Source organism: Lygodium microphyllum, chromosome 6 (genome assembly GCF_053477565.2).
Source record: "Lygodium microphyllum isolate KBCC chromosome 6, Lygodium_microphyllum_v1.1.10, whole genome shotgun sequence".
Lineage (NCBI taxonomy): Eukaryota > Viridiplantae > Streptophyta > Polypodiopsida > Schizaeales > Lygodiaceae > Lygodium > Lygodium microphyllum.
The window spans coordinates 47,540,649-47,553,452 of record NC_141140.1 but is presented as its reverse complement, the minus strand read 5'-3'; positions in this window follow the sequence as shown (position 1 = coordinate 47,553,452).

Here is a 12,804-nt window from a genome sequence, read left to right as displayed (position 1 = left end):
AAGAAACATCAACGAAGGAGGAGAGGAGAAGACAAACGTGGACAAGGGCAGCTGATGGAGTCGGTGAAGACTGCAATGACGGACGACACGGAGCTCGGCAGGACGGTTGAAACAAAGCCAAAAGGTGGTGACAACGACGAAAAAGTGGCCGACGATGAACATTTGACAAGCAGAAGTGGAGGATGGAGATCTTTGACGAAAGTGACAGAATTGGAGCATTCTGAAGTTGTCAATCGAAGTGAAGAAGGAGAGCGGTTGAAGACAATAAGGAGTTTGACGATGCTGGCATAAAGGTGGCACTCATTAATTAAGAAGATGAAGAAGAAGACCTCCGGATGTAATAGTCCCGTGCTTTCCCCCCATAGGAACACACCCCTTTTTAATTTCAAAAAAAATTATTATCAACAGTTCAAATTTTTTAAACCCCCCTCTCTCTCCCCGTCGACAGCACATCGGGGAGTGAGAGAGAGAGAGGGAGTGGTGGTGATGGGGGGCATGCAGCCCCCCAGGTGGGAGGGGTGGCCATGCCACCCACCTCCTCCCCCCTTATATAAGGGGAGGCTTCTTCCCTCCCTCGGGGACAGACAGGAAAGAGTGCCCCCCTCCCTGTTGCTACAACCTCTCCCTCCGTCGACAGCTGCGCGGCCATGGGCCCCCGTCGATGACTCTTTCCCCCCCCTCCTCACTTGTATCGTAGCTGCAACAGTGTCCCTCATCCTTATGTCGAGTCTTCAACCCCCCTCCGATCTGCCGCGACAGTGCCCCCTGGGCCTACGATTCAAGTCACCACCCCCCCCCCCCCCCCGTTTGCCAAGCAGCTGCGGGCCCGTGGGAAGAGAGAAGTAGAAAAAGGAGTGGGAGAGAGAAGGGAAGAAGAGGGAGAGAAGAAGAAGGAGCGGGAGAGAGAAGAGAAGAAGAGGGAGAGAAGGAGGAAGGAGTGGGAGAGAGAAGAGAAGAAGGAGAGAAGAAGGAGTGAGAGAGAGAAGAGAAGAAGAGGGAGAGAAGGAGAAGGAGAGAAGAAGGAGTGCGAGAGAGAAGAGGAAGGAGTGGGAGAGAGAAGAGAAGAAGAAGAAGAAGAAGAAGAAGAAGGAGTGGGAGAGAGAAGAGAAGGAGAGAGAGAAGAAGAAGAAGAAGCAGAAGAGGAGAAGAAGAGGAGGGAGAAAGAGAGTAGGAGAATAAGAGAAAAGAAGAAGAGGAAGAGAAAGAGGAGAGAGAAAGAAAGAGAAGAAGAAGTGAAGGAGAAGTAGAAGAGGTAGAAGGAGGGAAGAGAGAAGTAGAAGAAGAAGAAGAAGAGGAAGGAGAGAGAGAAAGAAGGAGAAGAGAAGAGGAAGAAGAGAGGGAGAGAGAGAGAAGGAGAAAGAGAAAGGAAGAGAGTTGGAGACAAGTTACCCCTCATTGACGAAGGATTCCCTTTCTGTGACCTTTCCCTCCCGAACCGATCATCTTGAAGTCCGCTAAGGCCCGGACTTCCCAAACCCTGAGTAGGAATGGCACCCAAGAAGAAAATCACAGGAAGCGTAGGTGCCAAAGCTACCATTGGTACCGGTAATGCGGGAGAGGTGAGCGGAGCGACCAACGCAATAAACGCCCCTACGAACACGAATCAAACCCAGGTTCTTTATGTGTTATAATTAATTAGGTATTATTTCTCGTGGAAGAGATGAAAGGGTTGGTGACGTGCATGGAACAAGAACGAGTCTTAGGGTTTTTGTTTACTCTAAGCACTAAGTTGCATGCATGAAATGGTAGAGTAGTATGGAATTCACATAAGATTATATGCATGAAATGATAGCTTTTACACACATAAAATGATGAGGTTATCGCCTTACTTCACATAAAATGATAGCTTCCTAACCAGTTCAGTGCATGAATAGTCATTTAGAATTCACATTTCGCAATCATGGTTGAAAGAAACACATGAAATGTTGGTTTCTGTTCATGAGATACACTTGCACCATTGGACAAAATCCTAGACTTCATATACACAAGTCACATGTGATCCGGTGCATTAGGAATAAGTACTCGTTGCCAGGAATGAAGAGAGATAAAGGTTGTTTAGGATGTTCAACTTTACTAAGCGCACCATGTGCATGATGGATAAGGTTGATTGGAAAATTCTGCATGGAACAACACAAAGAGAAATGGAGGAAACACATGCATTTAGACTATACCTTGAAGGCCCAAATGAAGAGTCATGTGTTGCCAAGTGTAATTACCAAACTTGGTTAGAACTAGAAGAATAAAAGACCTTTGGTTGGGTTGCGAATGAAGGCATGACCGTTGCCTTGATTGTCCAGTTAATGCTTGGGTTAGGTTAAGATACCATAAGGAAGAACCCAAGGGAAGAGCAACTCAAAATAAGTTAATGTACATTTGCTTGCGTAATCTTGTTTGAGATTATTGGGATCTCACCAAGTTGCGAACGATCTAGGATAGGATGCTGGGAGCCAGGATCGGATGCTGGAAGCATTTGAAAAAAAGGAATCACACCTTAGTAGTTGGTCGTACAAATGACCTCCGAAGTGTTTGTGATTGTACACTTAGGTACATTATTTGATCTCTTTGTTCAAGGAACTAATTCAAGGAAAAACACTTAATGCTTCAGGTTAAAAGCCTAGAGGGAGAGGCATGAACAATTATCTCCAACTGTATGCTTGGCCCTATCCAAGGGGGTTGTTAGCCGCGACGGGTATATGGATCTAATGTGCCGTGAGAGGTCTCTCCGTGGGTGTTGCTTAGAGCGGGAGGACGTTTGGTTCTAGGGGAGGCTCTGGCTGTAAATCCCTTGCCTTCGGATCCCGTACAAGAGGCCAATGTGACTCGAGATGGGATCTCAAGGCCCGTGTACTAGTCAACGGGTGGAACTTGGAGCAGCAATCCTGTAGATTGCTGGGATAGCCTTCGGGCGTGATATTAGATGTACTCCAGGATTTTTATAAATAAAGAGCAGATATTGGAGAAAAAGAAACTTGCTTGGCATTGTTTTTGTGTCAGTGCCTAAGTTGTATGAAGGAACCCGTGATTAATTAAGGAAGCTGTTTTTGCATGTCAAAACATAATGTGGTAGGTAATTAGATAACTAAAGCAAACTGAGGAAAGTGCGGTGGACGTGACTTAGGTCCGTCCTACAGAAGGGTGGTCCTGGTTAGCTGGGAACTTTTCTCAAAAGATGAGATAATAAGACTATGAAGACCTAGTGTCAATAGATGTAAAATCCCGGTTTATTCTGTTTTAGGGGAAAGGAATGAGACTATGCCATATGGTAGAGAGGTTGAGCTTTGCATCCCTCTTGTTTTCCATTCTCCATGAATCAAGTGCAGCGTGAATCCACTTCGACTCTGTTGTTCCTACGCAAAGTCGTACATCTGGAGCTCGATGCTAGCTTCTTCTTAGAGACTTTGCTGATAGGAAAGGAACCCTGACCTCAGGTCGATCCCAAGTGGGAACGGTCGGACACTTCCGCTCGGGGCAGACTCGGGAAGACCTAGATCACAAACCCTGTGTCATTCCTTGCGAGTACCAGACGGAGCCTTCTAGATCCTCCTCCCGATAGGCTGCTAAGATGTGTCCCACAAGCGGACAAGCAGACACGTTACAGTTGGTATCAGAGCGAACCAACGGGATCTAAGATTTACAAGGGAACCTAATGGAGAAAAATAAAGGGAATAAGGGAACAGTCAGGGGAAGGTGAGTGGAATAGAGTAGTGTTTTCTGTTGAAAATATTTCTTTACTCACTTATGGATGCTGGATTGTAGAGTCACGAAGCATGGAGCAAGTTCTTGGTATTCCAGGTCATGTTTATGACTGCAATGCGTGCTTCGGATTATCGACAGATGCTAGGCATGATGAATATTCTGGACCGCATCTATAATCCTTCACCCCTATATATTGCAGAACGGAGATGGACGGGAGAATCAGGAATATACTACATAGCAGCCCATCGACTCGCGTACCTTCAGACCAACTTGAAGAGAATCAAGTGGATGGAGGATTTAAAGATCGTGAAGCTGTTCATCTTTGTTGAAGCTCACGCAAATGCAACCCTGCAAGTTGGTGGTCGGCAAGTCAAGCAGAACAAGTATGTGTATGAAGAAGTGACCTGAGTGATCCCTGCCGATAGGATCAAAGTGCTAGGGCGCTATGAGAAGAACGGGTATCAAAGGAAGGGATACCCCGAGCTTCCTATGACTTATCATTTCCTGAAAATCCACGACCCCACTCCATATTATTACTCAGTCCCTATAGCCGATTGTAACACAATCCTATTTTTCCCAAACTGATGTATCAATTAGCTTGTTCTACTTTCCCAAAATAAATGTACTCAAAGGGCTCATACACTGGATTTGATTCCTTTGCCTACTGGGCAAGCGTGCTTTGCCATGCAACTGGGTATACAAGTTGAAAAGTACCCCTAGATGCCCCAAGTTGGGAAACAAGACCAGATTGGTGCTAAGGGCTTTAAGTAGAAACATGGTGTGGACTTTGATGAAGTCTTTTCTCTTGTTGTAAAGATGACTATCCTACACTTGGTACTAGCTTTGGTTGCTCAGCTTGACTTAGATCTTTATCATATGGATGTTAAGATGGCTTTTCTTCATGGGGACTTGCATGATGAGATTTACATGGAGTAGTCTAAGGGCTTTGCAGACCTTGGCAAAGAATACCTAGTGTGTAGATTTCAAAAGAGTCTTTATGGCCTTAAGCAGGAACCTAGGGAATCGTACCACAAGTTTGATTCTGCTTGGCAGAATATATTGTAGCCAAGGCTTGCAAGGAGGCTCTTTGGCTATGCTTTCTAGTGGTAAACCTTGGTGTTATTGATGTGGTCTCTACATTGCATTTGGAATCTATGAGTGCTATTCAATTGGCTAAGAATTTGGTCTTTCATGCAAAGATGAAGCACATTAAGGTGCGTTATCACTTTATTTGAGAGGTCATTGAGGACAAGTCCATTAAGCTTGTCAAGATCTCAAATTGACCAAAATCCTATAGATATGCTCAGTAAAATTTTCTCAATGGAGTGCTTTGACCTTGAGGGGTCCCTTAGGGTTTACCGTATGGTACCACATGAGTGTAAAGGAGGGGGTTTATTTAAGGAAAGGAAGGTACATTTTATAAGGTAAGGTCCCTTAAATAGGGGGTAGATAAGGGATATTTTTACATATTTCTTACACGTAGGTGACATCTCCTTATTACTACTAGTGAATCCCCTGTGGCTTTGACTTTCTTAGGAAATTGATGGTGGGTGTTGGATGAGATGACATTGTCGTATTGCTGCGCATCCGAGGTGTGAAATCCATCCAAAAGTTGTGTGTGTGGGATTTGATACTTTGTACATACTTAGTTGTTATGTTTGCATCTTTATTATGTGTGGTAATATAGTAAAGAGGGGCTAGAAAAAGATATTTTTTGTTGGCAATGCTATAGTCGACATATATGCCAGATGTGGCTTAGTTGCAAAGGTACAAGAAGTATTTGACAAACTTCCAGTCCGAGAAGTGGCTACATGGAGTGTGCTAATACTAGGATATGTACAACAAGGTTATGCTGAAGTAGTAGTGAGTTTTTTTTTTGAACGGATGCAACTTGTGCGCTTTTCTGTAAATGCAGTTGTGTTTGCTTGCATGTTGACAGCCTGTGGCAGCACATGAGCAGTCAATAAGGGCCGGGAAATTTATGCTATGATTGATATAGCAGGGGCTGCTTTTCTTTGTGCCATTTTATGTTTTTGGGGAAGGAAAAATGACGGATGCTATTTGGAAAGGGATGACTATTTTTGAAAAGGGCTTTTTGGGCGGAAGAAGCTTAATGGAGAAGGAGAGCAAAATGCAGAGGAATGAAAGAAATCAGGGGAGCTCGACGAAAAGGAGAAGAAAAGGAAGGATTTTCGGCAATCAGAGGAGAGCTACGGAGACAAAAAGGAGATGAATTGAAATTGGAGGGGAATCTCTGCAACTTGAAAGAGGTGAAATTCAGGATAGGAAGAACAGGGGAAGGTAATCCTGATTGAAGAGGGAAGAAAAACCGATGGGGGATTTCGCCTGTTCTTCGACTTTTGGATGGGGAAAGAGGGGAGAGAGTTCTTCCATTGATGAGCTTACCGACTTCACATCGTCATCCTCTTCCACTGTCTTCTGCTCTGCAGCCATGGAGTCTCCGCCCGCAATCCAGAGCACAGATCAGTGCAATTAAAATGTCACCAGATTCTCCTTCAGTGAACTCTAGTCAAGAGCATATTGTCCGGAATTGGACACGCCCAAGTACATCAACTTATGCATGCTGGTAAACGGCATCGAGAACCAGTGGCCACGCATAAGTCGAGTATTCCTGTTCAAATCAATGCTTTGTGGCTTCGTAGGGGACTGAGACATATGCTAATTTAGCTTTCAAGTCCCAACATCGGAGAGACCCAGAGAGAGGGAGAAAAGGGGTAATCTCTGCAACTTTGAAGTGGAGCTGGACGGAAGGAAAACGGAGAGGATCGGAATCGAGAAGGATTTCGGGAATAAGAGAATGATACATATGGTATATATGAAGCGGAAGGAGACACATGAGAGCTTAGAATGAAGAAGAAGACGAGCTCAGCTTGGGCACAATGAGCAGGCTATTGAGCTATATCATCGGATGCAACAATCTTCTGTACAACCAGATGGGCATGTCTTTGTTGCCATTCTCAAAGCTTGCACTAATTTAGCAGACGTTAAACAGGGACTATTGATACATTGGCACATTATAGAAAATGGTTTTGAGTCATCCACCATTGTTGTAGCCAATGCCTTGATTGATTTATACACAAAATGCGTAAGGATTCAAGATGCACAAAATGTGTTTGATAAATCAGTTAATCAGGATGTTGTGACTTGGAGTACACTCATCGTAGGCTATGCTCAGGATGGCCATGAAGGATCAGCTATTAAGCTTTTCCATCAGATGCAGGACGAGGGCATAGAGCCAAACATTGTAACTTGGAATGCAGTACTTGGAGTTTATGCCCATCAAGGGCAGTTTCAGGAAGCACTTCATTTTCTGTTGCAAATGTGTCAAGACGGTATACAAAATGTGGAAGCCTGTTGGATGCTGCAACAGTGTTTGACCTTCTTGAGGATCGCAATAGGATTACATGGAATTCAATCATCACAGGCTATGTTCAATGTGGTTGTATTCATGTAGCCATTCAGTTTTTTTGAGTATATGCAACATGAAGTCACCAAACCAGATAATGTATCTTGGAATGCCTTGATTGCTACACATGCATCAATTGGAGAAAGTAATAAGGCCTTTAAGTTGTATCAACAAATGGTTGACATAGGTGTGGACATTGACAATGTTACCTTCGTCAGCATCTTGAAAGCTTGTGTGGCAGAGCAGACAGCATTAAGTTGATTCTGCTGAGGAACATGGAACACAATGATCGTAGGGTATGTTCAACATGGTATAGGTGACTGTGCCCTGGATCTCTTTGGGAAAAAGCAGTGGCAGCCCTTGTTGGAAATCTTATATGTATCTTATGGTGTTAGAGAGCTTGCTAGAGACAAACCTAGCCTTCTGCAGAGTCATAGATTCCAGCAGTAAAGCATTGCCATAGAGTATGTTAAACTCGCGCAGGGTTTAATAATTTCTGATCAGAAACTGGCCTTTGATTACTGGAACTGGTGATGCTTGGATTCAATAACTCTTCAGGCTGTGAACAACAAGTTTATTGAACAGATGCATGTTAAAACAACAATCTTTGCATTCAATATGAAGAGTCTGGAGTTTACTGTTGCATAGCCTGATCTCACTTGTTTAATCTTCTATCTTGGAATTTCTCAAGAACCTCTGTGGTTGCGACTTTACTTTCGAAAAACCCTTCGACAACATCTTTCCTCATCCCGTTGTACTTATGTACATTTATACTTTGTCACTTTTTTCTCATTCTCTCCTCACTAGGGGCACATTCACCTTTAAGTAAGAGGTTGTCATGGATAAAGGCGCCAATGCCTAGCTACATGTATAGTAATAGTTACATTGATAGTACCCACATATCCACACACGTACACTACAGGTGGCAAGTTTCCATCATAGTCACTTCATTCTTTATTCTTTCAGTTACATTTAAATAAAGGGAATACCGGTCACACATTGTGACTATCGCGGTTCCCACATAGTTCTCTCACTCTCTCTCACTCTCTCTCTCACTCTCTCTCTCTCTCTCACTCTCTCTCTCCTACTCCTTCCACCATAGCTCTTGCTTCTGATCCATACTTCCACTTCAGGACTCACTCCCTTCAAGCCTTAGTGTTTACTGCAAAGTGAAGGAATTCGAAAATGAGGCATCAAGAGGAAAAGTGCAAGGCAAAAAAAAAGGAAAAGACGCCCTACAAGAGAATGGGCGTGGAAGAAATCTAAAAGCATGGGAACAATCACTAGGAGTACAAGACGCAACCATGGAAGCCGCAAGAAGCCAAAAGCAAGAAGGCACATCTTTAAATATAAAGGCGCAACCAAAACCTCTGTAAAAGAGCATTGGGTGCAAATTATAAAGGTAGAAAGGTGGTAGGAAGGAAGCTAGGAAGATAGGAGAACAAAGAAAAAAAATGCCTAGGCCATGGTCGGCCATGTAAAAAGGGGATAATCGCCCAAGGGAAAGAGGGTTTTGTATATAAACTTCAAAAAGTGAATGAGAGCTCATTCTTTGGTGTGTGGCAAAGTGGACTCTTCTTCTTCTCTTCTTCTCTTCTCTTCTCTTGCTTGATTGCTTGTGAGTGCTTGAGGGAGGGAGTGAGAGTGAGTGAGGGAGAGAGTGTGTGAGGGTGAGAGATCTTGGAGGTGAAGCCCTCCACCATCTCTTCTTCTTCTCTTCTCTTCTCTTGTATCGCACATGGCTATGAAGAATGGAGCTTGAAGGAAGATGCTTGAGGATGCTTGAGCATGCATCACGAATCGTGGAGCTATCAGAGTGCTTGAGAGAGGAAGCAACTCAGCTAGCGGGCATTAAGGTAAGCTCACTACACTTGTAGAGAGGGATAGCGCATCAGCTATGTGAGAGGTAGACGTTGGTGGTCTCTTGAAATACTTGACCAATAAGCGGTCCATGAGTCATGGCGGTTGCCTCTACATTTTGGTTCCATTGCGCTGGGACAAACGAATTCAAGCTTAAGTGCTTGTGCACTTCAAATCGAGCATCGAAGTAAGGGTTTCATCCTCAAACCGAAGCTTGGGATAGATAGGAGGTTTTGGGTTTTTAATCCATGCTACAAGTAAGTATTTTTGGTTTTGGATGATTGGTTGAGTAGGAGAAATCATCCCAGTACTTGCTTTCGATTGTTGTTGCATTTAGAGTAGGTTAAGGTTAAGAGATTGGATGGAAAAGTATAGGGTTTGCTGCTATAAAATAGGCTAGATCTGGGAAAAATGGGAAGAAGGAGTGCTCAAGGAGGTTAAGGTTGACAAGCGAGGGGGTAGGAGTGGAAAGAACCTTGTGAAACATGGAATTAATAACCATGAGACCAAGGGGGAGCTCATTTGAAACCCTGGTTGTTTGAGAGAGAGAGAGAGAGAGAGAGAGAGAGAGAGAGAGAGAGAGAGAGAGAGAGAGAGAGAGAGCTCCATTGCATGGACCTGCTTCAACCACGTCGCTGACAAGCTTGTTGCACACTAGAGGTATACCCACATCTTCTCCTTCATGCATAGGTAGGATCTAGAGGTGTTCACCTAGTGTGAAGTCCATAATCACTCGGTGCAACGAATTTTTTGTCGACTCAAAAAAAACACGTCGCGTTCGGCTTGTTGATTTTGGGCCAAGTCCTAGAATCGGCCCCCCGGCCCTCGGCCCACTTCTCTTGGACACATGAAAATTTGACCTCGGTCCGTGTTCCTATATTCAGCCCTCTGCCCACTCGACTCAGATGCCCATTTCTTGGCCCTCGAATCAAACACTCGGCCCAAGCATATTCAGATACTAGACTGGGCCGTTCAAATTAGTAACTCAGCCCGTTCGAATTAGTCACTTGGCCTGTCTGAATTAGTCACTCAGTCCTTGCAATTCAGACCGGTTGGGTTGAGTCTAATTTTTCCTAGAATTTTCGAAATTTGGACCAGACCACCTAGACACTGGTCATACGAACATTCGAAGACCATACAAACACTTGAGACACCTTTTTGGCACAAAGAACAAAGGAAGCAGTGAAATGCAGGCATAAAGGTGACATTAGTCAACCATCTAGTGATCCAGCTTGTCAACCACATCAAGCAGAGTCGTAGAGCGCTAGCGAATCATGGCTGAGTGGAGGGCATAGTAAGAACCCTATGAACCAGCGAGGACAACCAAAAACTGAGCATAAAAGCCTATTAGGATAAACCCACGACGAGAGTGCTAGAGCCTTCCATACAGTTTGTTTTTTCACTCACTCCGATTTCCAGCCCTCAAAGCACACTTGAAAAGAGCTAAAAGCCTAATTTTGCATAGTGTACAGAAAAGAACACACACATGCATGTTGAGAGATGAAGTCATGGGCTAAAACTGAGCTGACCAGACTTGAAAAGGGATTGAGAGAGAACAAAGAAGAGCTAAGCCGAGCTGAACCATGCCCGATACCATGTAAAAACATGGATCTAGGACATGGCTTGAGGCGGAAGCTGTGGAGGTTGGAAGAGAAAGAGTGAGTTCATAAAGACACTAACATGACTAACTATTACACAAGTGAATTAGGTTTCAAGATGGAAGCTTGGACTCATAAACACAATCTTGTGTATAGACTGACAATGACATAGAGACTTTACTAAAGGACAAAAGTACTATGACATTGCATTAGAAAAGAGAGAAAGTACAATGCTTTATAGGAGACTGGATGGTAGCACTTCTCCTACTGTGCTTATGTGATTCTAGCCTTGACCCCAACTGCTCCATACAAAGAGGCTAAGTAGGTGTGATTGCAAAAATCTCAACAACACACACGCACATAGTGAGGGTAAGTTGAGGATTGGTTGTAATTAACAAGGAACTCACCTAGACTTAAGAACTTGAAGGAAACCACTAGTAAGAGAAGACCTAGAGATATAGAAGGGTGATCAAATCCCTAAAGGTAGGCCCAAGCAAAGAACACAGCCAAAAAGCCAAACATAACAAGGACAGGAACTATCGTGGAAGTGGATCTACCCGGCCTTATCAACTTGATCGACAAATTGGCAGAACAGGAAGCTTTGGACATGGAAGAGGGTAGCTTAGGCTGTAAAAGCAAAGAAGAGCTAAACCTAGGCAATTTTCCTTAGGCCATCCAATAGTTAGTGCATAAATACGATGTTCAAACCCGACTAGAACACCAAGGTAGACCTGTAGACGACATCATAGCAGATATCGAGGAGGAGAGAAAACTGGCACACAAAGATCTACAAGGCCTAGCTGCATACAACTAGGAGCAGCAAACTAGGAGCTTGTGCTAGTACATGGAAATGCGAGAGATACAAAGAGTGCTAGCCCTAGTAGGAAGAAATTGATCGGAGAGCAAGAGAGCTCTAGAGGGAGACCTCACATTGAGCGAGCTTATGACGAATTGACTGCTAGATAACACGGCAGCAGAGCAAAGTGCTACAACATTAGCAACATCACTACTTAGCAAGGTTAGGGGTTAACCAAGGCTCTAAGAGCCAATAAAAAATTCATGTGGTGGCAAAGCAGCTGAGAAACGATGACCTGTACACCTTTGTGAAATAGTTTGAGTAGGTCTATGAGGCCAACGGCCTTACTGATCCTACTCAATGCTCCCAAGCTTTTAGACCTTTCTTAGGTAACAGGGGCCGGACTTGGTACATGAGTTTGGATGCTGCAGAGCGTGTCAATCTCAATGGCTTGAAAAATCTATTCATTAAGAGATTTTCTGAACTTGGGTACTTTGATAACTTGCTAGTGCGACTCATGAATGCCAAGCAGAGAGAGAAAGAGGATATTCGAGATTACATGACCCATGTGATGAGCCTCTTCAAGAGAATCCCAATGGGTGAGAGACTAACTAAAAGAGCAATATCCAAGGTATTCATCAGTAGAATACAAAGTGAAGAGCTCTACAAAGCCTTGGCCGGCAACTAGAGCTTGCAGCGAGACGCATTGGCAAGGGTCTTTGAGGAAGCTATTAGAGTGGATGACCAGTTGAAGGAAAGAAGCTCCAAAGGCTCGAATCGAGAAGAGTCCAGTACTAGAAGTTCCAAAACGGCCTTAACACAAAGTGAGAGAGTAGGCCCAAGCGCACATGAAAAAGGAAAGGGCACTGATACATAGGAGCTAGCAGAGATTAGGATGGACATAACCAAACTATAGGAGATGATGAGACGGCCAACGTGCCCACATGTCCAATGTGTGCATTGTAGCAGGAACCACTTGCCAGTCGAGTGCCAGGACCCTAGGCCACAATCATGTGCTAATTGTGGTAGGTTCAGCCATGATGCCATGCACTGTAGACTACCTCCAAGACTCCCATATCTGCAGGCTTACGGTCAACCCTACCTTGAGAATAGGCCACCAAACTTCTTTGGAAGGGGAACCCCATTGGCTCTCCTGGCACCTAATGATGCTAAGCCACCCATCCCTAGGATGGAAATAAATCCTACACATATCCCTAGACCATCTAGACCCTACGTAACCCACCCATCGAGTGACACCCTAATCCACTATGTGGATGAGCCTAGTTACGATGAGCCTTATGTATACCCTTATGTGTCGTATGATGAGGAAGGCAACACAATCCTTATGGACTACCAATCAGTGCATGTGATGGCATTAGGTAGGGGAGAGGCATAGGCCTAGGAGCATAGACCCAAGAGGTGATCAC